At 41.7% G+C, this 21130-nt stretch overlaps 1 protein-coding gene across 1 annotated transcript in view; it reads left to right on the top strand.

Annotated features, from left to right (window-relative positions):
* ATXN1 (ataxin 1) overlaps nucleotides 1-21130 on the top strand; it is a 394234-nt gene that overhangs the window by 229281 nt on the left and 143823 nt on the right. Inside the window, exon 5 of the mRNA XM_004693284.2 lies at nucleotides 14391-14517. The gene's annotated coding sequence lies outside the window, so the exon portion shown is untranslated. The remainder of the gene's footprint in view (nucleotides 1-14390; nucleotides 14518-21130) is intronic.

The raw sequence follows: 21130 nt of genomic DNA, 5'->3' as shown, positions 1-21130 counted from the left end.
CCAAGTGGGGAGCAGAACAGGCAGACTGACGAAGTGCACTGCTGAGGGGAGCAGCGGGTGGGTCAGGAGAGGTCTGCCACACCATGGGGGTCACCTCTGGGGCAGAGATTGAACTCTCACTGAAGCAGACAAGGCTTGGCTTCACAGTGCAGTGCCAACCCACTGCGCCACAAGGGAGGGCCCCAGTTTTTTTTTTTTTTAAGATTTATTTATTTATTCATACAGAATTGGGGTACAGGCCAAAGGTGCAGGGGCAGTGAGAGGCTTCACCAGAGAAGAGTGGGGAGCAGAAAAGCCCCTCCGGGGCTGGGGATCAAAATCATGCTGAAATGACTATAGCTTATCTTAGTGCTGCACTTTAACCCACTGCGCCACCAGAGAGGGCCCATGTTTGTTATTTTTATGCCACATTAAAGGTATTTCCTGTCTGTTGCCAGTCTTAGCACAGATTGAAAGAAATGCTACTCCCCCAGCACCTCTGAAAACCATATGTAGGTGCATCTTTGGAGTCAGGTCATATTTTCCTACATTTACTTACCTGTCAGGTTCACTTCCCTGGGACACGCACACAGTGAAAAGTAAGTACAAGAAGAGGTGGGGGCCATACCCACCATTGTCTTCAGTGAGTAAAGATATCACCCACATCATCCTATGAGATAAATCCTGGATAGAAGGTGTGAAGCTGCTGTTCCCTATTTGGGTGGGTCTTGACACTAACTGGTGTGATTACACTTACAATGGTTGGGCGTTTTCAAATCACCAAGAAAGCCAGCACATGACAGCCCTTGGGCTGAGAATTGCATTTAAACCCATTCTCAGTCACATTTCACTTTGGCTATTGGATTTTTTTTCATCTCTCAGAGTATGTTTCGCATCGGTTGTTTGGGAATCACAAGTCTTTCGTGGGCTGTTGTGAAAATTAAATGAGAACTGATGCAGAAAATTCAGTTTTTGTTAGTTTTATAATTTCATGATAAAACTTAAAAAAACAGTGGGTGCATGTTCATCTCTAACTGCCTGCATGGGGGTAGGAAGAGAATTAGCAACCTCTGATCATTGACTTTTGACACCGGCACCCGCCCTGGCTACACAGTAGATTCCTATTACCTAGTCTGTACCCTGAAACAACTAACTGAACATCTCTGTTGGTAGATCAAGGGCATCTGTATGTCTTAAAGCTCCCCAGGCATTCACAATTTGCAGCCAGAATTGAGAACTGAAGTTTGTGGTCATTCGAAAATTTCATTTCTTCCTGTATCTGGATGGGGGATACTTGGAATTCTGCAACCTATGTGTTCTTTTTGCTTAAACAAAACACGGGAACTTAGACACCATGCTAGAAGTATATTTCTGACATATTATGAATAGGTTAGTTAGAACCAATATTAATAGGCAGGAATAAGAACTAGAGGTCTCTAAATAAAAGGAGACAAAGAGAAACAAATAGAATTAAAATAATAACAAAAGGAAGAAGTTTCTGTCTACTGCTGCTTTGAAAATTTTCCTTGCAAAAGCACCACTCAAGAGCTGGTTGATTTCTTGGAAAGTTTAGTACTGTGTGGTCCTGATTCTTGAAAATTTGCTACATCTTCAAAATGTGAGATGAAGGAAAAAGTTTGTTTACTTAAACTCACTGTAATCAGTCAGTTAATTATCTTTAGATCATTTGTAAAACTTTATATATACATATGTATATAACTAGATATATGTGTATGTATAACCTTGTGTGTGTGCAAACCATCTTTTTAAAGAGAACAGACTCAATTCACTCCATACTCTGTGATCTCTTTTCAATAAATGATGCTGAGACAGATGGAAATGTCGCATGAGACATAGGCAAAAGAATGAAGTTAGACATTTACACACACACACACACACACACACAAATCAGTTAAAATGGACCTCCAATCTCAGTGTGAGCACTAAACTTATAAAACTCTTAGAAGACAACATAGGAATAAAACTTCAGGACCTAGGATTTGGATTCTTAGATATAATACTCAAAGCACAAGCAACATAAGGGAAAAAAAAATCTGTTGGCCTTCATGAAAATAAACGTGCATAAATCAAAGACACTATCAAGAAAGCCATAAGATACCCAACAGAATGGGAGAAAATATTTGCAAATCGTGTATCTATAAAACACCAAGTTTCTAGAATTGGTAAAGAACTCTTAGAGGATACTCAAGATCATACGTAGGGAAATGCAAATCAAAAGTACAATGAAATATTTCATACCCATTAGGATGGCCATAAAAGAAAGGAACATTACAAGCTTTGGCAAGTAGATGGAAAACTTGGAAAACTCACACATTGCTTTCAAATGGTGTGGACGCTGTGGGGAACAGTTTGGCAGTTCCTCAAAAAGCTAAACGGATTTGCCGTGTGACCCAGCATTTCCACTCCTAGACCCAAGAGAACTGAAAATTGGTTTTTGAACAAAAACATGTATAAGAATGCTGATAGTGGCATTATTCGTAACAACCCCAAAGAAGCGGCAATCCCATGTCCATCAACTTACAAATGCATAAACACAACATGGACTATTACATCTAATGGAGAATTCAGCCAGAAAAGGAAGAAAGTACATGCTACAGAGTGATGAATTCATAAAACCTTATGTTCAGTGAAAGGAGCCAGACAAAAATGGCCACATAGTATGGTTCTATTTATATGCTACGTCCAGAATAGGCAAATCCATAGAACAGAAAGCAGATTTGCGGTTGGCAGAGGCTGAGAGGAAGAGGGGATGGGGGGTGAAGATGGAGTTTCTTTGGGGATAATGAGTATCTGAAATGAGCTAATAGTAATAGCTGCATTAAAAACAGTGAACTCGGGCCCTCCTTGGTGGTGGATTAAAGCACTGCACAAAGAAGCTAAAGCCACTTCTGCATGAGTTCAATCCGCGCCTGCCCTGAAAGTGATCCATATGGTGTGGCAGACCTCTCCTGACCCACCCGCTGCTCCTCTCTGCAGTTCAAGGATCTGCCTGTTCTGCTCCCAACTCTGTCTTTGGTGAAGCCTCTCACTGCCCCTGCACCTCTGGCCTGTACTGCAGTTCTGTATGCATAAATAAATAAATCTTTAAAAAAAAATAGTGAATGCACTAAGAGCCACTGAATCAGTACTGTCCTGGTGGCTAAGGGTTAAGTATCAGAGCCATCACCCCTATGGCCTGAGTTCGATTCCCAGGCAGGGAGCTGACCTACAAGGTACAGCAGACCTCTCCTGTCTCACCCACTGTTCCTCTCAGTAGTGTATTTCAGTGAATCTGCCTGTTTTGCTCCCCACTCTGTCTCTGGTAATCCTCTCACCTCCCACACCTCTGGCCTGCACCCCAGTTTTTCTACACCATCAATAAAAACAAATAAAATTAAGAAGCCACTGACTCTTACATTTTAACTCACTAAAATGGTGAGTTTTACTTTACTTTAAGAATCTCTGACCCCATCTCCTCTCCATAAACTTATGACCGAGTCATGACTAGAGGGTCCGTGGTAATCCTACTCTTTGATTCTGTACTTTGCTCTCCAGCATCCAACTTCTGTGGAGTCATCTACACTGGTCCCCATCACTCCTCCTAAGGCTGGTCCCCCAGCAGGCGATGGAAAGAAACCTTCTGTAGACTCCACACTCACAGTTTCCCCAAATGGACGCTCAGGCACCTACCAGTTTTAGGAGTCAGAAATCTGATTTCCAAAGTGGCCCTGGCCACCTACCTGGACTTAACTCATCACAACATCCACTCTGCCACTTTCACACTCGGAAACAGATGGGAGAACACACACAGCATTTCCCAGCAGGCACCGGTGATCCTTGCAAACTCGGTAGAGTGAAAGTCACACGTACAAAAAATGTAAATCTGTGTGAGAAGAGGTAGTGCTGTTACTAGCAGAGCTTAAGTGCTTTTAATTCTGGATAATAGATAGTCGGTTCTGATGACTTTGATCTCTGAGCCTAGTGAGTGGTCTAAAAGCGAAAGAACTCTGTATTAATCATTCTCTTAATTTTCTTTTCTCCCCTCTCTCCCCACCCCTTCTTTTTCTGCTGGGGTCAGCAGAAATGGAAATCTTTTCTCCTCCTTTTTAGATCAGTATTATTATGATTATATTGAAAGACCTGGTTGGGAGGAATGCTGCCATCTGAATTAAAAATAGCGTTTTATGTCCTCCCACACGCTCTTGAGTGCTCTGAATGCCTTTTATAAATGCAGACTTTCTGCCTGGCTAGATAAAAGAAGCTGTCACTTCATTTCCATAACGAAGTCATTCCCAGGAGAATTCCATTGTTTTAGCAATAGAATTTTTGTAAAAGGCCTCTTATTTTGCCTGAAAAAGGTAACAAAAATGAACTTTTGAGAGCCTATTCGATGAAACAATTAAGGAGCAAGAAATTTTCTCCTCTTTTTTATATGTTAAGAGTTGTAAGTGTGAGAATCCCCTGAGCCACGATATTAGGATAAATTCCTAAACCTGGAAGATGAAGGAGAGAAGAAAACCTGTTATTCTTTCTTCTAATAGCTGTGGGGGATGCCATGCCCTGAGAATGTGTGTTCTAGAGCCAGGTGACATGCAGATGTCGCTGCTTCTAGAGAGTTTGAAGTCACTGTTTGTGAAGAGCTGCAGGAAACTTTTCTTTTAGCTTATATCTAAAGAAAGTCCTTTCGATGTTTAAGGAAACATGACCATTGGCTATTTCAAGGCTCTGAGGGCAAACTGCGTGTGTATCTTGCTGGGGTACCTTGCTCCGAAAATAGTAGTTGTTAGCTTCCTTTGAGCTTAAAACTTTGTCGCCTGTGGGCAAGCAGGTACTTCTGTACAGTGGTTTTTACAACTGGTTCAAGCAGTTCCATGTGTTCCTGTACTCAGCAGCTCCCCATTCTGCACACAATGAATCTTTTCTCCTAATAGAGTTATAGATTTTCAACAGCACATTCATAGAAAAAGAATAATTGTATTCCATGGCACTTGCCAGGCATTCACCCCAATGTCTGCCTTTCTGGCATTTCAACAGGTAATCTCTAGACTCATTGCCAAGCACAGGTATTTCTGTCCCTGCTGTTCACAGCTGAGGCCATTGGGAATTCAGTCTTTAGCTAGAATAGTTTTATTAAGCCTCCTCTAAAAGAAGAAAAGTTTTCAATAGTGCCTTTGTCTCACAAACTTTTGTTCTGATTGCATCAGAAAGTTGTAATATTTAAACAAGGAGGCGGCTACCGAGAATATGAAAAAAAGAAAAAAGGAGGTTAAAATACAGTCATTATATTTGTTGGCCTTTAATTTAATAAAACAGATAGAGAAAAAAGCAGACATGTAATTGTGGAAAATCCCATTGAAGTAAATACTATCCAAATGTTGGGTTACTTAAAATGGTTGCTGATTTAGAGTTTGGGAAATTCATGCTGTTTTTTTAAAAATCTTTGTAACTTCTAATGTATGAGTGGAAGTCCTGGTTGTAGCCATGCTTCTTTTTTTTTTTTTTATACAGTACTACTTCATTACATAGAAAGAAAGTTATGGCATCAATAGGTGCTTCCTGCAGTCTAGCTTTAATGTCTTTGGTGCATCCTGTTTCTTGTTTCTGCTCTAAAAAGTAGGGACAGATACATGTGGAATCTCTCTGGTCACTTTTTTTTTTAAAGATTTATTTATTTCTGCATTCAGGACTGGGGTACAGGCCAGAGGTGCAGGGGTGGTGAGAGGATTCACTGAGACAGAGTGGGGAGCAGAACAGGCCGACTGACAAAGTACACTGCTGAGGGGAGCAGCAGGCGGGACAGGAGATATCTGCATGCCAGGTGAATCACCTCCAGGGCAAATGGGGATCGAACTTATGCTGAAGTGGCTTTAGCTTCTTAATGCTGTGCTTTAACCTGCTGTGCCACCAGAGAGGGCTCTCTCTGGTCCTTTTTACCTGGACTCACCATTTGGTGTTTTGTGACATCAGGCCAATTAAAAGCATGAGGATTCTATCATATAACTCAGAGTATCGTGGGATAAGAGCGTGAGAGGGAACATTTGGATTTCTTTCTTAGAATTTTTATTAATTTTGTTAAGTAAAGGTGAGTGAGAAGAGCAGAAACTGAAACTGAATGAGAAGGACTCCTCACTCTGTGACTGACGGTAATTTAGAAATGCTTTATTCCTGATAGACCCTGGAAGCGCACGCTCGATCCCCACCTGCCCCATTTTTATGGGCCCCTGCCACACTCCTAGGAGTCACTGGAGAAGCCTGGGTAAGACTCTCTTCCAGACAGAAGCTGCATCTTGCTAGTGACCCGCAGTGTGGTCTTTGTGCTTCTGGATTAAGGCTCTTCCATCTTCTGGGCTCACAGTGCTAGTTGGGGGCCTGAGAAATCTCCTCAGGAGCAGAGTGTTAAATCAGCTAGCCCAGGAGGAAATTGTCATCTTGCCACCCACACCATCTTGGCCGTTAAAACCCTAAGCTTCTGGGGAAATCCATTCTATGGGTATTCAATGCAGAGTAGATATTTCTTATACATATTTTCCATTGTATTATTACAATGCACACATACTTTTTTCTGGATGTGCTATTACATTTCTTTGCAAACCTTTCTTTGTACCCATAAGGAGATGTGATCTGCATACAGCATAGACACCAGCAAGTCTCTGTGTACATGGATAAATCCTTATACATAGAGTTAATAATAGCTAACCTAATAATAGAAAATAGTGGCATGGATGAACATAACATATTTTTTAAAGTTTGATCATGGCATTTTTCAATGTATTTTTCTCTCTGATTATGTGTTCTTTGGGCAGATCTAATTTTAGTGTCTTATTACCTGAAAAGAAACCAGAGTATTCATAAAGAATGTCCTGTTTGCATGCTAGACACCTAAACACTGCTGGTTTGGAAAAGGATTCTATAATAGATAAATCACAAATGTTGAATGAGTAGGAATTGTGTGGTATGAGAAACAAATCATGTTCTTCAGAAAATCTTAGTTTGGGTTCATCCCAGAATTTCACTTCCTTCTAAACTGTTTTTTTTTTTTCCTTGAAATCCAACTGAACATCTATACTCTCAGGAAAGTTCTGCAGGGTTATTTCCTGTCCTGGGGATGGGGGAGATTTTTGGCCTTCTGTGGCTAACACTGATGTTTCTATGTAGACTAGGATTAAGGCAGTCTGTGTCCCTAGTGGGCTGAACTTACTCTTCCAGAGAAAGCAGCTGTGACCTCTGCAATCGTCAGTAGCCAAGGCTACTTCCCTTTCTTCCTCAAAAGAAAAAAAAAAAACCCACTAGTAATCAACTTTAGTCCTGAGTTGGAAAAAAGAGGCTCTCATAATATTTCATTGACTGAGTCAACAGTTTCAGTGTTGTCTTATGTAATGACTTCTGCAAGTCACCAGAAACAGGGCTCTCCTACTGAGTAACCACAGAGTAAGAGACTTGAGGACATGTCGGAGTGAAAGTACATGCCACGTTCTCCATCAGCTGCCAACAGGGATTTATCAAGGTGTCAGCATTTACCAAAGCACTGTAAGTTTCCCTAGAAACACTTGTCTTTGCAGAGTTCACTAGCATCTGCCAGGGGAAGTGGTGCCTATTTCAGGATGAAGAACAAAATAATTAGTATGCTAAGGAAAATGAATTTAAAAATGTAGGCATTCATATCCGAAGGAGGAAAAAAGTACTTCTAATTAAAAGAATGAGGAACAAAATGATAGGAAAAGCAGGATTTGAGTGGGTCTGGTGGGTAAGGCTTGAGTTTTGACATGTGGAGTAGAAACATGGACTATCAGAGATGAAGAGGGAAGCTCAGTTTGGCAGAAACATGCATTAGACGTAGGAAGTGAAGTTGGAAAGCAAAGTGGGGTCAGATTGTGAAGGTTGTAGACATTAGATTCGAAAAGACTTTCAGCAAGATTCTTAGAACATTTGGGAGCCAGTGAACACTGGCAGGGAGCAGTTGTATCAAGAACTTTGAACCAACAGAATGACTCTGTGGCTTGGAGGGAGGGTGCTGTGCTGAAGACAAGAAGCACAGTAGCAGGTACCATGTGAGGAATAGAGTCTGAACCAGCATGGCGGCCTGGGAATGGCGTGCAGAACTGATGGGTTTTGACAGTTGATGGGCTGAGGGAGAAAGAGAAGGAGGCAGTGATGCCATTAGCATGAGTCAGAAATGAAAGAGGAGGACTGGTCTGGAGAAAGAAAGATGGGAGGTTTTGAAACAGACATAATTAATTTACACTGTATATATATATATTCAGCAGCTTATTGAAAGATGCCAAGACCCGGGGTACAGACTTAAGAACTTAAGACCATGAAAAGAGATTACTACAGAAAGAAAAGAAAGCTGAGCAGAGATCTTGGAGAATACATACCCTAGAGTTAGGAGGAGCACAGAGAGGACAAAAAGCTGGAAAAAAGGAGCAGCAGTCAGTGATAAAGAAATAGGTAGAGAGTAACCACTCTGAGAAATCACTGAGATTTTGTGGCTGCAAGGAAAAAAAAAACTCAAAGTGATTTAAGCACACAAAAAAAAATATTCTAGCATGTTTTAGTTTTCTATCAATATAATAGTTTCAGTTTTCGATTACTATATAATAAATTACCATGAACTTAGTGGCTCAACCCACACCACCGTGTTATTACACACTCTGCAGATCAGAAGCCTAATCACAAGTTAGTTGGATTCTCCACATAGGTTTCCATAAGCTGAAATCAAGATAGTACCTGACTATATTCTCATTGGGACTGTGCTCCTCATTCAGGCTATTAGCATAATTTATTTCCTTGTAATTGTAGGACTGAGGCCCCATGCTATTGCTGGCTGAGGATCAGGGGCTACACTCAGCTTCCATGGTCCCCTTCAGTTTCTTCCATGTAGCCTTTTCCACTCCCTGTGCATGTCATCTCAGGCTTTGAATCTCATTCTTGAGAGTTTGTCTCTTTGAAAAGGACAGGGGTGCAAAAAAAAAAAAATCAATTGTAATAAAGAAAAGAAAAATAACAAGTAACTATAGACCAGAGACATTTTGCAGGGGTGGAATGGGAAATGATCAAAAATGGTGTGTGGGGGGGAAGTGCACAGGACTATGGTCATGACACATGAGTTAATTGGTGGTGGGAAGTCCATGGGGATTACCAAATGTAAAAATAAACTAATAATAAGAAGAAAGAAAGGTTCACCTGATTAGGTCAGGCCCACCAAGGGCAATCTTTCCATTTTTAAGGACAACTAATTTAGGACTTTTAATTTTACCTTCCTAATCTCTCAAAACAGCAATACCCATATTGGTGTTTAATTGAATGAGTAGAAGAAAGTATGCATGCATTAGGGACAAGGTAATCCTGGGAGCCACTTCAGAATTTTGTGTGTCACTTCAGAATTTTGTGGATAACTAAAATATCCAAGGGTAAATCTAACTTTTGCCTGAAAGTTAGAAAGGGGACTCACTGTTATCAGGACCCAGACTTTCTGTTTTTCAGCTTTACTTCCTTTCTTAAGTGGGTTTTTCACCACTGGTAAAAACAATTCTTAGTAGACCATGTTTGTGAGGTTTCACCAGGTGAGGGCACCTTATTCCTCTTAGTCCCAGACAGTCTGAGAGGAGCCTTTGAGTGTCATGACTTTGGGTACATGCCTCTCCCTACAACCAACCATAGTGAAGGGTACTACATATTGGTTCTTCAGTAGTAGGTTAAACTTATCTTTGGAATCAAGGGTCATCTCAGCCCAAAGAGCAAAGGGAAGATGGGAGAGGTCATTCCAGAAAGTTGTTGTTCAGGCAAGAATACTGGTCCAGGAAGTAAGACAAGAGGAAATTGTAGGTGTAGTTGGTAAAATGCATCAGATATTATAAGAGCAGTCAGTAGAAAAAATCCTAACATTTAAAAGGCAGGAAATCATTTTTACCTTTGGAAAAAAAAAAAGGAAGTTTAAAGAAAAGGAAAAAAAAAACAGGAAAAGGTGGAAATCAAATTTTAATGTAGTCAGTGAAATACTCACATTGAATTTGTAATGCACATTAACGTGGTTAATTGTGAACTGTTAACATGGTGAACTGGAGTGAGATAACAGCAATTTGGGAATATAGCAGGGTACAGGCACATTCTTTTAGGAACAGCAATGACTGAGTATGGTTGTAGGCAGAGAAGTTTCTAGTAGAAAGGAAACAGGGAGATGGAAGGCAGAACTAGACCCAACAGTCCCTGCATCCAGCAGGAAAACAAGTGAAGTCTCTGCAGGGCAACAAAAAATTTAAAAGTTTCCCCAGGTTATAGTATGTGCACCTTATTGTAATTTTTTGAACTTTATTTATTTATTGACATAGAAGATCTGGAGTATAGGGCAGAGTTGAGGGGATAAGAGTATTCACCAGAGACAGAGTGGGGAGCAGAACAGGCACATTGACTGAAATACACTGCTGAGGGGAGCAGTGGATGAGACAGGAGAGGTCTGCTGAGCCATGTGGGTCAGCTCCCTGGCCAGGGATCGAACTCAAGCCATAATGGTGATAGTATTGAGACTAATCCCCTAGGCCACCAGGGAGGCCCTGTGTTTTTCCCATTTCTTTGGAATGGGAAGACATTATCTCCAGTGTAGCCATCTTACGGTGCTTACGCACACTGAGAAGACCTTAGCTTCTGTCTAGCTGTGTAACTGACAAACTTTGCCTTAGAGCAGTGCTTCTAAAATGTGGCCCCCTGGACCAGCATGATCACCACCAACTGGGAACTTGTCAGAGATGCAAGTTCTCTTGCCTCCCCACAACCTACTAAATCAGAAATTCCCAGAGTGGGCCCCATCCCAGTGTTTTAACAAAACTACCAGGTTTTTTGATGGTGACTCAAGTTTGAGGGCCACCGCCTCAGATTATCTGCATCTCTCCTCCACACACCTTGGGGGGGAGGGGTTCTTAAAACAGTGACTTTTCAAGAACTGTGATAAGAATCAAGGATTCAGATTCCTGGAGATGAGGGGTAGGTGGAGGGAAGTTTGTAAATCTTGAAAGGACTTGGCCATGGTTCAGAAACCACTGGTAACTAAACAGGTGATGAATTGGGAGGACAGAAGAGAGGAGGCTAAGTCATATCATTGTTCTCAAATTCATGCAGGAACCCCAAGTCCCTGGAGGACAGAGAAAAGTGAGAAGCACTTAAATTTATAGCTATAGAGAAGTGACTCCTTCAGAGGAAGGGTTAAATCACAGAACAGGTTTGGGCTCTGGATCATTTAATTTAAATTCAGACTCTCCTACTAGACTCTGTTGGGAGATTGCAAAAGAAGGGCATGGCAAGGCTTCTTTCATCAAGAAGCTTATAGACTTTTTGAGCCTTTAAGACTTAAATACATCCAGTGGCATATAAAAAGACAATATAACGGAGCACGGAATTGAAATGTTCTTGGGTCTAAATGTGTGGTGGGGACTGAAAGTGTCGTGGGCAGTGAGGGTAAGACGGGGTTTTGTGTCATTTCTTTCCTCTGGACAGAACATGAAACTGTCACCCTGATGTAATATACCAGGTTTGCTGGCGGGGCTATTGAACAACTTGACTTTACTGATTTCTTTTTCTTGCCTCTATTTTCTTCCTGATTTCGCTAATATTTATCAGAACCACAAAGTCAAAGCAAGGGTTTGTATTTCAAGGCTGAACTTACGGAACATTGTTTTTGGTTTCATGGGAAACTTGTAGGCAGAAATACACTTTATCCTGAGGATCTTAAATGGAAAAAAGACTCAAGTAGAAGTTTGGCTTCTTCCCGTCAAGCTGACTTTGAAAATTACTCCATTCATAGGGAGAACATGAATGAGCCTGCCTAAGAATGCTTTCGTTTTGTAGGGTAACGAAAGCAAATTACTGCTTTTCCTTCATGGAAGAACTAAGTTGTACCAGATCTGGGGTGATAGAGAACATGGAAACACTTCAGATGAGCACAGCATTTCCATTGTTTTTTGTTTTTTGGACTCCTGCTACTCACCTGGCTGAGTAAATGAGTAATAAAATCAGGAACCAAGAGAACAGACTCAGAAGACACACTTGGAGGTTGGCGTAAATGGCAATTATGTCCAGGTGGTAAATAATAAAACTATCCGAGTAGTCAAGAAGAAACCAGCAAATTTGGAACCTCATGTAAGGTACTAGATGATGTTTTTCAGAAGTTGGCATGTAATGTGGTCTGTTTTTAGCCCTTTTTGGGGAGGGGTTTCTTAACTCCAGCTGTGGCATGCAGGTGTTAACTGAGTGCCTCATTTTATTTCACTCCAATGGAGGTGACTCAAGATGCATTAGGAAGCCAGTCTTCCTTCCTGTCACATCAAGCTTAATACCTGCATTGAATGGCGTTGCCCTGGCAGAAACGACTGGCCTGTTGTCTGATCTCCCAGCAATCTGAAAGCAAAATTATCTCTTATTTCAGAGTATTAACAATTCTGTTGCTCATTTCTTAGTGAGTTTTAATTGACATGTAACATTATACAGTATGGTGGTTCCACATACATATATATTGTGAAATGAACACCACTGTATCTTGATTTAGCATCTAGTTCATTGTTCATTTCCTGACCAAGGGCACCCAGTTGAAATGACCAGGGATGGAACACTTGCCCATCTTTCCTCAGAGTATATAACATACAAGCTGCTTTCTCTGCTTGGAAACTGTCCTGGCGAACTTCTCATATTTTACTTCCCTGCTCAAAATGTTACTTTTTGTCAGAAAAGCCTTCGTGAGTCCCTCTTTCCAAATGAAATAACCCACTATGGTTGCAAATCTTGTTCATTTTTCTTTCATAATGCCTGTTAATTTTATAGATACTGAAAATTATATATGATGAATTTTTAATGTCTGTCCCTCTTGAGACGACAGGTTCCTTAAAGACCTAGTCCTTACCTGTTTTTTCACTTTTATGAACATAAAACTTAGTGAATATGCACACACCAAGTATGATTTTATTGAGCGGATGAATTACAAAGAAAACATGTCGTAAACTGTATTCACGATGATAGCCATGACTAATTATATTAGTAGTAAATATCTTCTCTCTTTTCTTTCTGTCCTGATTTTTCTTGTTGTTGTTCTTTATTTTGAGGTATACTGTTGGTGTTTTACTCGCTCCATATCTTAAGTATGCTATTGTTCATCATTTCCTATTTCTGCAATTAGAGGATGCCATGCCTTTATCCCTCAAAAATAATATTACACCACAGTACTAATACTTCAGATCCGACTCCTTTGTTCAGTGTGTCCTTATGGCTTGGAAAAGAAAATATGACCAGTGCTTATGGCTCATTATTTATTTGGGAAGCAAACTGGATTCTGGCTCGCCTGTGGGTGCTATGTCTCCTGTCATCTCCAAAGCCACTCGTGTTAGTTTTTCTCTTGCAAGGATACACAAGTCAGAATAACTTGATGACACTGGCCCAGGAAAACCTAAGGAGGGGGGGAAATCAAGGTGTGGAAAATAGTAACAGTCAAGGATCTAAATAGATCTTTTCTTTAAAAGCAGTGAAAAGAAAATTACCCGTCCTTCTCTAGCGACCCTCTGAGCTACCTTGTGTGGAAGTGTTACCCTCGGTGGGCAGGACTGGCACTTAGCCAAGTGGAAAGTTTCACAGCCCTGCAAACAGCCAGCGCCCCGAACTCTGCAAACTAGCAAGCTGGGGGAGCCAGTCATGTGGTGTGGACCAAATAATTGCCAGCACAGGCCTCTCTTGCCACCCTCACGACCCCCGCCTCTTCCAGCCCTGCTCCTGGCCTTCACTTTCTTTCTCCCAGGGATTCCAGACGCCTCGGTTTCCAGGCCTCTGCTTCTGAGGATCCCTTGGTGCAAGGGAAGTTTTAGCACAGCGACCCATGCAGAATTTAGGGAGCCCCGAGGATGGCTGACTGTTGATACCTAGCCAGAGCCAGCTTGCCGGCTTTTATATTCTGGCTCAGAGCAGCAGTAACAGCTCTGATGCCACTAATACTTGCTGTTTACATAGCGCCTTTCTTCCCAGGAACTGCGAGTACTTTGCAAGCGTGATCTTATTGATCTGCCCAGCAACCCAGTCAGCTATGAAAATGGCAAAAGGGGATAGTACTAGCTTCCTCCCTTGCTGCAGAGAGCAAAACCAAGTGGCCAATTGTGAGGCTGTGGTGCCAGTTTGCATCCTAACTGGCATTCCATCTGAAGTCCCCTGAATTGGCTTCAATATTTTGGGAGGGGAGTAGGATTGGCAGCGGGGGGCGGTTGGCAGTGCTACCCTGGATCCTCTGGGGCAAGAGCAAAAGTTCTGAATTTCTTTTTTTAAGAAATGGTCTTTAGTGAGTTCTCAATGAGCCTAACTGATCCTGAGACTTCATTTGTGGAGAACGAGTGATTTGATGATGCATTTACCTTTTTTTTTTCTCTGCCGTTCTGTTCCCATGCTAGATTGCTCTCCCTGCTCTGTGAAAGGAAGAAAAAGCGCGCCCGAGCTCAGGAGCACCTCAGTGTCCTGTGGAAGTCTCCATGGTGAAGGCTAGGTGGGGCCACCTGTGAACAGCGCACAGTGAATGCTGTAAGTTAACAAGAGCAACATCTGCAGCAGCTTGCCTGGCACAGATTCGTGAATCACTGGATGTAACCGAGCCAGGGTGATGAAGGGGTATTAGCATTAGCTCTAGGTGATCATCCAATTAATTTCTTTTTTTAGGGGAGAGGTTCTGTTTTTATTTGCCATGAACTTGCCTTTCTCTCAGCTTCTGTGGGGCACTGCTCATTATCTCCTTCTGGAATAAAAGGATGGAATACAGTGATTCTTTCGTTGCAGGAACACCCTTTCTCCTGGTACAGTTAAATAGTACATGTCAAATTTAGAGCCGCCCCTGGAGACTGGGCTGGCACTGTGCTTTTAGGTTGTGGGTATGGGGGTAAAGCCTCAGGGCTGTGAAGTGGTACCCACAATTTCCTACCCAGCCATTGCATTTATTTATCAAGTGTTGCGATCGGAATTTAGTATTTTTGCTGGCTTTCACAGATTTGAGGAATGAAACTCTTAATGCAATGCTCGAGGTGTTTCTCGTACTCAAAATGGACTGTTTTACGGGGTTTTTTTGTCTTCAGGTGACTGGGTTGGGATTTTGAGTGTAGTCGTTTCTGCATGTCAGCTGCTGGTCCACCTTTTGTGTGGAGTTTCAGGTGCAAATTATAGAAGAGTGGGCACCCTACAGGCTTCGAGGAGCTTATCCACCATGAAGTTCTTGGGTTTCCCCAGCTCTGCCGCTTTCTGGGGATTCTACCTCAGAAAGACTGTCACAGAAAGTTTGCAGGAGTTTTGACTAGGAAAGAATAGAGCTATAGGAAATCCAGACTGACCTGTGAGCAATATTATCTTTAAATTGAGAAAATAAAGAGCCAGCTTTGACTAGGTTTTGTGGGGTGTGTATGTGTATGTGTGTGTTTACATTTACATGCTTGATATATCGTAGATATGTATGTGTGTGTGTCACATAAATACTTAAGTGTATATTTTTGTGTGTGTATATGTACATCTTATCTGCCACGTTTTCAACTTTTTAGTAATTCAATCAAAACTTTTCTAGGTTTTTGTTACCAATTTATTTTCCCAGTTGCATAAAAGATTTTGGAAAGAAGCAAAATAAAATAATACAAGGGTGTTTGTTGGGGGAGAAAAAGCATCAACACTAAAAAGAAGATATTTCCAATAAATAGTTTTTTTTTTTCATTTTTAAAAAACTTGTATTCCTATCTCCTCAGGTTGAAATAGCCAGTCATTTTTTTTTTTTTAAGATTTATTTATTTGTACATAAGGAACTGGGGTACAGGCCAGAGGCTCAGGGACGGTGAGAGGCTTCACCAAAGACAGAGTGCAGAACAGGCAGATGTATGAAGTACACGGCTGAGAGGAGCAGCGGGCGGGTCAGGAAAGGTCTGCCGCGCCAAGTGGTCACCTCCGGGGCAGGTGGGAATCGAACTCATGCAGAAGTGGCTTTAGCTTCTCAGTGCAGTGCTTTAACCCGCTGCGCCACCAGGGAGGGCCCATATTTTAAAAAACCTTATGAAGTCTAAAATTTCCCAGTGTCTTACAATAATGGATGACAGGAGATGCTGGCATTTTTCTGTGTTAACATGTTAAATGTTTCCATTTTATATGTGTGATCACACTGGTTCTAAGTGCCCAGCTCTTACAATCAATTGAACTGATTCTATTGCCAAGGTCAAGCCCCTTGAGTGCTGTTTGTGGGCGCCTGTAGATTCCACCTTATTTGTTTGTTCACCTGTTTGCACCTTGGTTTGTGTCCCCCATTACAGGGAGAACAGTATGTAAACATGCTTTAATGCTTAACATCTCTCATTTGTAAAAGTTTCTATTACTATCAAAAACTTGAGCCTGCTAGATTAGGGTGTCACCATAGCAGTGTGTTTTACTAGAAATTATTTTCTTAGTCAGGTGGGTGTTAGAATGTACTTCTGGTGATTTTTTTTTTTTTTTTTTTAGCATTTTTATCCAGTGTCTTCTGAGAAAGTTTTTTGGGTTTCACGTTGCACAGAAATGAGCATTGCTGTTACTATAATCAAGATAACTCTTGATGCTAATCTAGCTTTTGATTCTAATCTTATGGTGGTTTTTCTTTTTTCTTAACCCATTACTTTGAACTGCTCATGTGATGCCCTTTCAAAACTGAAACATTAAATGAGGTTTTCAAAAAGTTCTGAAGTGTAAACTTTGAGATGCCACATGGCCAACTTAAAGTCATTTAAAAATCCTTCTGTAAATAAAGTGGGTTAAGAGAGAGGAAGAAAATACTCAATTCTAGTGATCTTTAGTGCTAAGAACTTTCTCTTCCAGATTGCATCAGCTTGAAAGGGGAGTCCCAATTTTCTTAGTAAAATTTGAAAGTAGTAACCTTTACATAGCTGGGTATACTTTTACAACTCTGAGTTTGTACTTCCCCTTCAATTTGGTGTTCCGTGTGCCCTTTCATTGGGCAGGGGTATGACTCTGGTATATGAATATTGGGGTAATAACAGTAGCAGCTATTGGAATTAGTAGTTTCCATCCTCAGCAATCCTTGTAGGAGTGCATCCCAACTCATCATGCCCCAACACTCCTGTCTGGCACCCACAAATTGCAAATTTGCCCCCAATGTACAGACGGGCTTCACTCCTGAAATTGTCTCCAACCTGCTCACAAACACTGTCGTCTGTGCAAGAAAGACGATGGAGCTGCATATCAGTTGACCTGGGCTGTATGCATGGCGCTATAGTTAGAGGGATCAGCCCGAGCTGCCCAAGACCCTGGGACAAGAGGAAGAATGTGAGAATGTTAAATTATGTCTGATGGTCCTTCTGTTTGTGAGTGTCAAACAGCCTTGGATGAGGTAGATGGACTTTACCCTGTGTGGTTTGGAAGGTCAGTAACACACCTTCAATTAACAACTTCTTTAAAAACATGAACACAGTCTTAGGGGGATGAAGAGAAAAATCAGCCTGTCAGCCACCATTGCCCATCCCACAGGGCCCTCCAGGGGACACATGACAATTCAGAGCTGTTCCGTGGAGTGGTGTCCAAGAATGCAGCTTTCATCACTTAAATTTAGGGTGCACACTCATTAGCCTTTTTGAAAATTACATATGAAGTACTTTTGAAGTTTACTTTAAATAATTGTTCGTCTCATCAAGTACTGCTGAGTTTATAAGCAGGGAGGCAGTGATATGTATTTCTTTGCTAAACTTCCCTGCTTTCCTATGTCTCCAGTTTCCAGATCAAAGCGGTCTTTCCTGACCTGCACAAAGGAACATTACTCCACACCTCTCTGGCCTCCAGCCTGCTTTGTCTTTCTTTACACACTTACACATTTTATATTTTACATTTCTCTTTTTAATTGGCTTTCTTCTCAACTGGACCGGAAGCTCCATGAAACAGGGATTTTATTATTTTGATGATGATGATGATTCCCCACTGAATCCCCAATGCCTTCAATGTTGTTTTATCTAGGATGGGCCTATAGCTGTTGAATCAATGTTGAGTAAGTACTTTCCTAGGCTTCCCACATGAGGTTCTACTTTATGAGGAAGAGAGAAGCCTAAATGTGGTTCTACTGAGAAGTGCTTGAGTTTGAGAGTGCTTTGATAGGAGGGGGTGGCATGAGAGACTAGTCTTTTTTTTTTTTTTTTCAGAAGTAAATGCTAAATGTGATGTCTATAAGTGAATGCGGAGAAAACATTTTCTTTTTTAAAGGCCTTAGAGAACTGTAATAAGAGAGTTTGGGGGTTTTCTGTACTACAACAATCCTGTACTGTGTCTATTTCCTCCCCTTTGCCTTTTGAGTGGTTTGCTGTATCAGTTGACTAGGAGATACTTGCCCTGGCGTTCTGTGGATAGCAGTGGTTGTGTCAGCTATAAACACATCATTCTACCATTGTGTATGTTGAACATTTATTCCTAAAGTGGGAGCCAGGCATGAAATGCTGGGTCTATCTAGAAACTCACCATATTCTTAATGGCATCGTTTTCGTGTTCTTCGTTGTTGAATGCTGCAAAATTTGAAATGAAGGAAAAGTGTTCTAGAACCATCTCAAGTCTTTGTGGTGTGGAAAGGGAAGTTCACACTTTCTTAGTGTTTCTACTTTTTATTTATTTATTTTAAAGATGTATTTATTTATGGATACAGAATGGGGATGCAGGCCAGTGGTGCAGGGGCAGTGAGAAGATTCACCAGAGACAGAGAGGGGAGCAGAACAGGCAGATTGACGAAGTACACTGCTGAGGGGAGCAGCAGGTGAGACAGGAGAGATGGGCTGTGCCACACGGGTCACCTCTTGAACCAGGATTGAACTCACACTGAAGGGGCTGTGGCTGCAGCTAGCTTCTCAGTGCTGAGCTTTAACCCATTGCTCCACCAGGGAGGACCCCTACCTTGCTTTTGAGGATAGCAAATGTAAGGTCTTCTTGAAGTTTGTATGTTGAATGGACCCTTTCCAGAATAGCTTTTCCTAATACATTATTCTGCAGAAGCAACAGAAGAACATAAGAAAACTCTGTGCCTGTTTAGACAGCACGAGGCTGGCTTTATAAGCTTTGAAAAGTGGGAGCTAAATTTCTAGCTCCCGGAGTAAAAGAATTACATGTACACATGCTAATAAGAGCGATTTGGGAATTTCCCTTTGTGACTGTCAAACTGTACCTTTTAGATTTATCATCAGTAATATCAAATTCTCCTGCACTATCATAAGAAAAGAACTGCATTAGAGAAGGGGGTCAGGAGGAAAAAGGGAGATTTTCCTGTTAGATAAGTGAGGGAAAATGGTTTCTTTTTTTTGCCCCCACTTGTAATAGGCCTGCCTGTCAGAAAGGCAAAGAAGCCCTCGCTGGCTTACGCCATCCAGTGCTCTGGGACTTCCCTTATTGCATGTAGTCCTGTGGGGTTCTCTATCTCACCTATTTTTCCCCCTTTCCCAGTCTTCCTCCAGTTGCTTATTGGTGGCTCACTAATTTCTGACCATTGCTCCTTTGGCGGGAATTTTGCTGCTTCTGAGAGTTGTCAAAACTACTTCCTGAGTCTAGCAGTTAAGTACAGCATCCGGGCTCACCCTTCCCCTCAGCATCCTCCTCCCCAAGGCCTCTTGGCCTTCTGGAGAAGGGAAGCACATGGAACACCCAGAAATTGTGGACAGAAAAGGGTTCATGTAGCTCCCTCAAAACTCATGCTCTGTGGAGAAGAAAGCATCAACAGCCTGTTAGACAGCTTTCTTGCTTTCTTTGTTTAAGATTTATCCATCTATGCATACAGAACTGGGGTACAAGCCAGAGGTGTGGGGACAATGAGAGAGGACTCCCCAGAGACAGAGTGGGGAGCAGAACAGGCAGATTGATGAAGTACACTACTGAGGGGAACAGCGGGCAAGACAGGAGAGGTCTGCTGTGCCATGTGGGTCACCTCCGGGGCTGGGGATTGAAGTGTCATGGCTAGTTTGCAGTGATCCGCTTCAAGCCATTGCACCACCAGAGAGGGCTATAGACAGCTTTCTAACTGAATAGTGCTGAGGTAAAAGATCGTGTAACCGATTTCAGTTTAGAATTCACTAGATAAATCATATTTATTAAAAGACTACTGTGAGCCATGGTGTGGCAAAGTCTGTTAGAGATATACTGATGAGTAATTACATTAACTGCCCTCTGAGACTTCAGGCGAGCCTGTGAGAGGATGTACCGGGGCCTGTCAGGTACTCTAAGGGGGCTACGGACAGGGTGCCTCAGCATTTCCAGGGAAGGCTTCAAGGACTTCTGAGCAGCTGAATTAGGCATTGAAGTAGGTGTTGAAGGAGAGTGAAATTCAGCCAGGTTATTATATGCATGTGCCTCGTTGAGCAGACAGGAGAGGTACAGACGCTCAAACTGGCCCTTTATTTATCTGCTTCTGCATCTGGCAGATGAAGCTTCAGAGCTAGAAGCTCTTTCCATCAGAATTACTGTGGTTGGACCAACAACACAGGAATTGGGGGGAATCTATACCACTTGGGAACCATTGTCCTTTTGGGACACTTTATAGATTAATAGGCAAAAACGGAAGCAAGAACTTAGGCCACTTAAAGAAATGGTGCTTCCCAGGCCTAGTAAAGTGTATTGTTTTCCACTGAACTTGAGACAGAACTAAAAATGTATTTCTCAAGTGGTGTGTATTTGAAGTGCTCACTGTTCAAGAATTGTACACACGTCAAAAGGGAGGTCAAGGATGTGTGAGTAGCGATGCAGCCATGGATGAGAAATAGTAAGCACTGAAAATTCTTAAGCTAGAGATCAAATGATTCCCACACTATGGGTGCCTCGGAGGCTGACAGGCCCCATCCCCTCTGCTGTAACATTACTATATATGTCATTTCTCACCAACTATATCATACCTCTGTACTCAAATTATTTTCATTTTTTTCAAACATTATTGCTTCTCCTTTGTTTTCTCACAGAAAAGTGGGACACGGATAAGAACTAAATGACACTGTTTTATCATAAAACCCAAACAAAATCTGTTGGTTCTTATTAGCAAATAAATTGTTCCTTGGGACTAATATAAAAGACAAATTGAAAGATAATTTCCTTCTTTTAATTCCCCCAATTTTTCACTTTTGCAAAGCAATCATTTTTTTTTTATATATACCAGAGAATCATTTAA

The sequence above is a fragment of the Condylura cristata genome, unplaced genomic scaffold, assembly GCF_000260355.1.
Source record: "Condylura cristata isolate star-nosed mole 26May11 unplaced genomic scaffold, ConCri1.0 scaffold00037, whole genome shotgun sequence".
NCBI classification, from domain to species: domain Eukaryota; kingdom Metazoa; phylum Chordata; class Mammalia; order Eulipotyphla; family Talpidae; genus Condylura; species Condylura cristata.
Note: the sequence above shows the minus strand (reverse complement) of the source record. Positions and strands in the feature narration are given on the sequence as shown.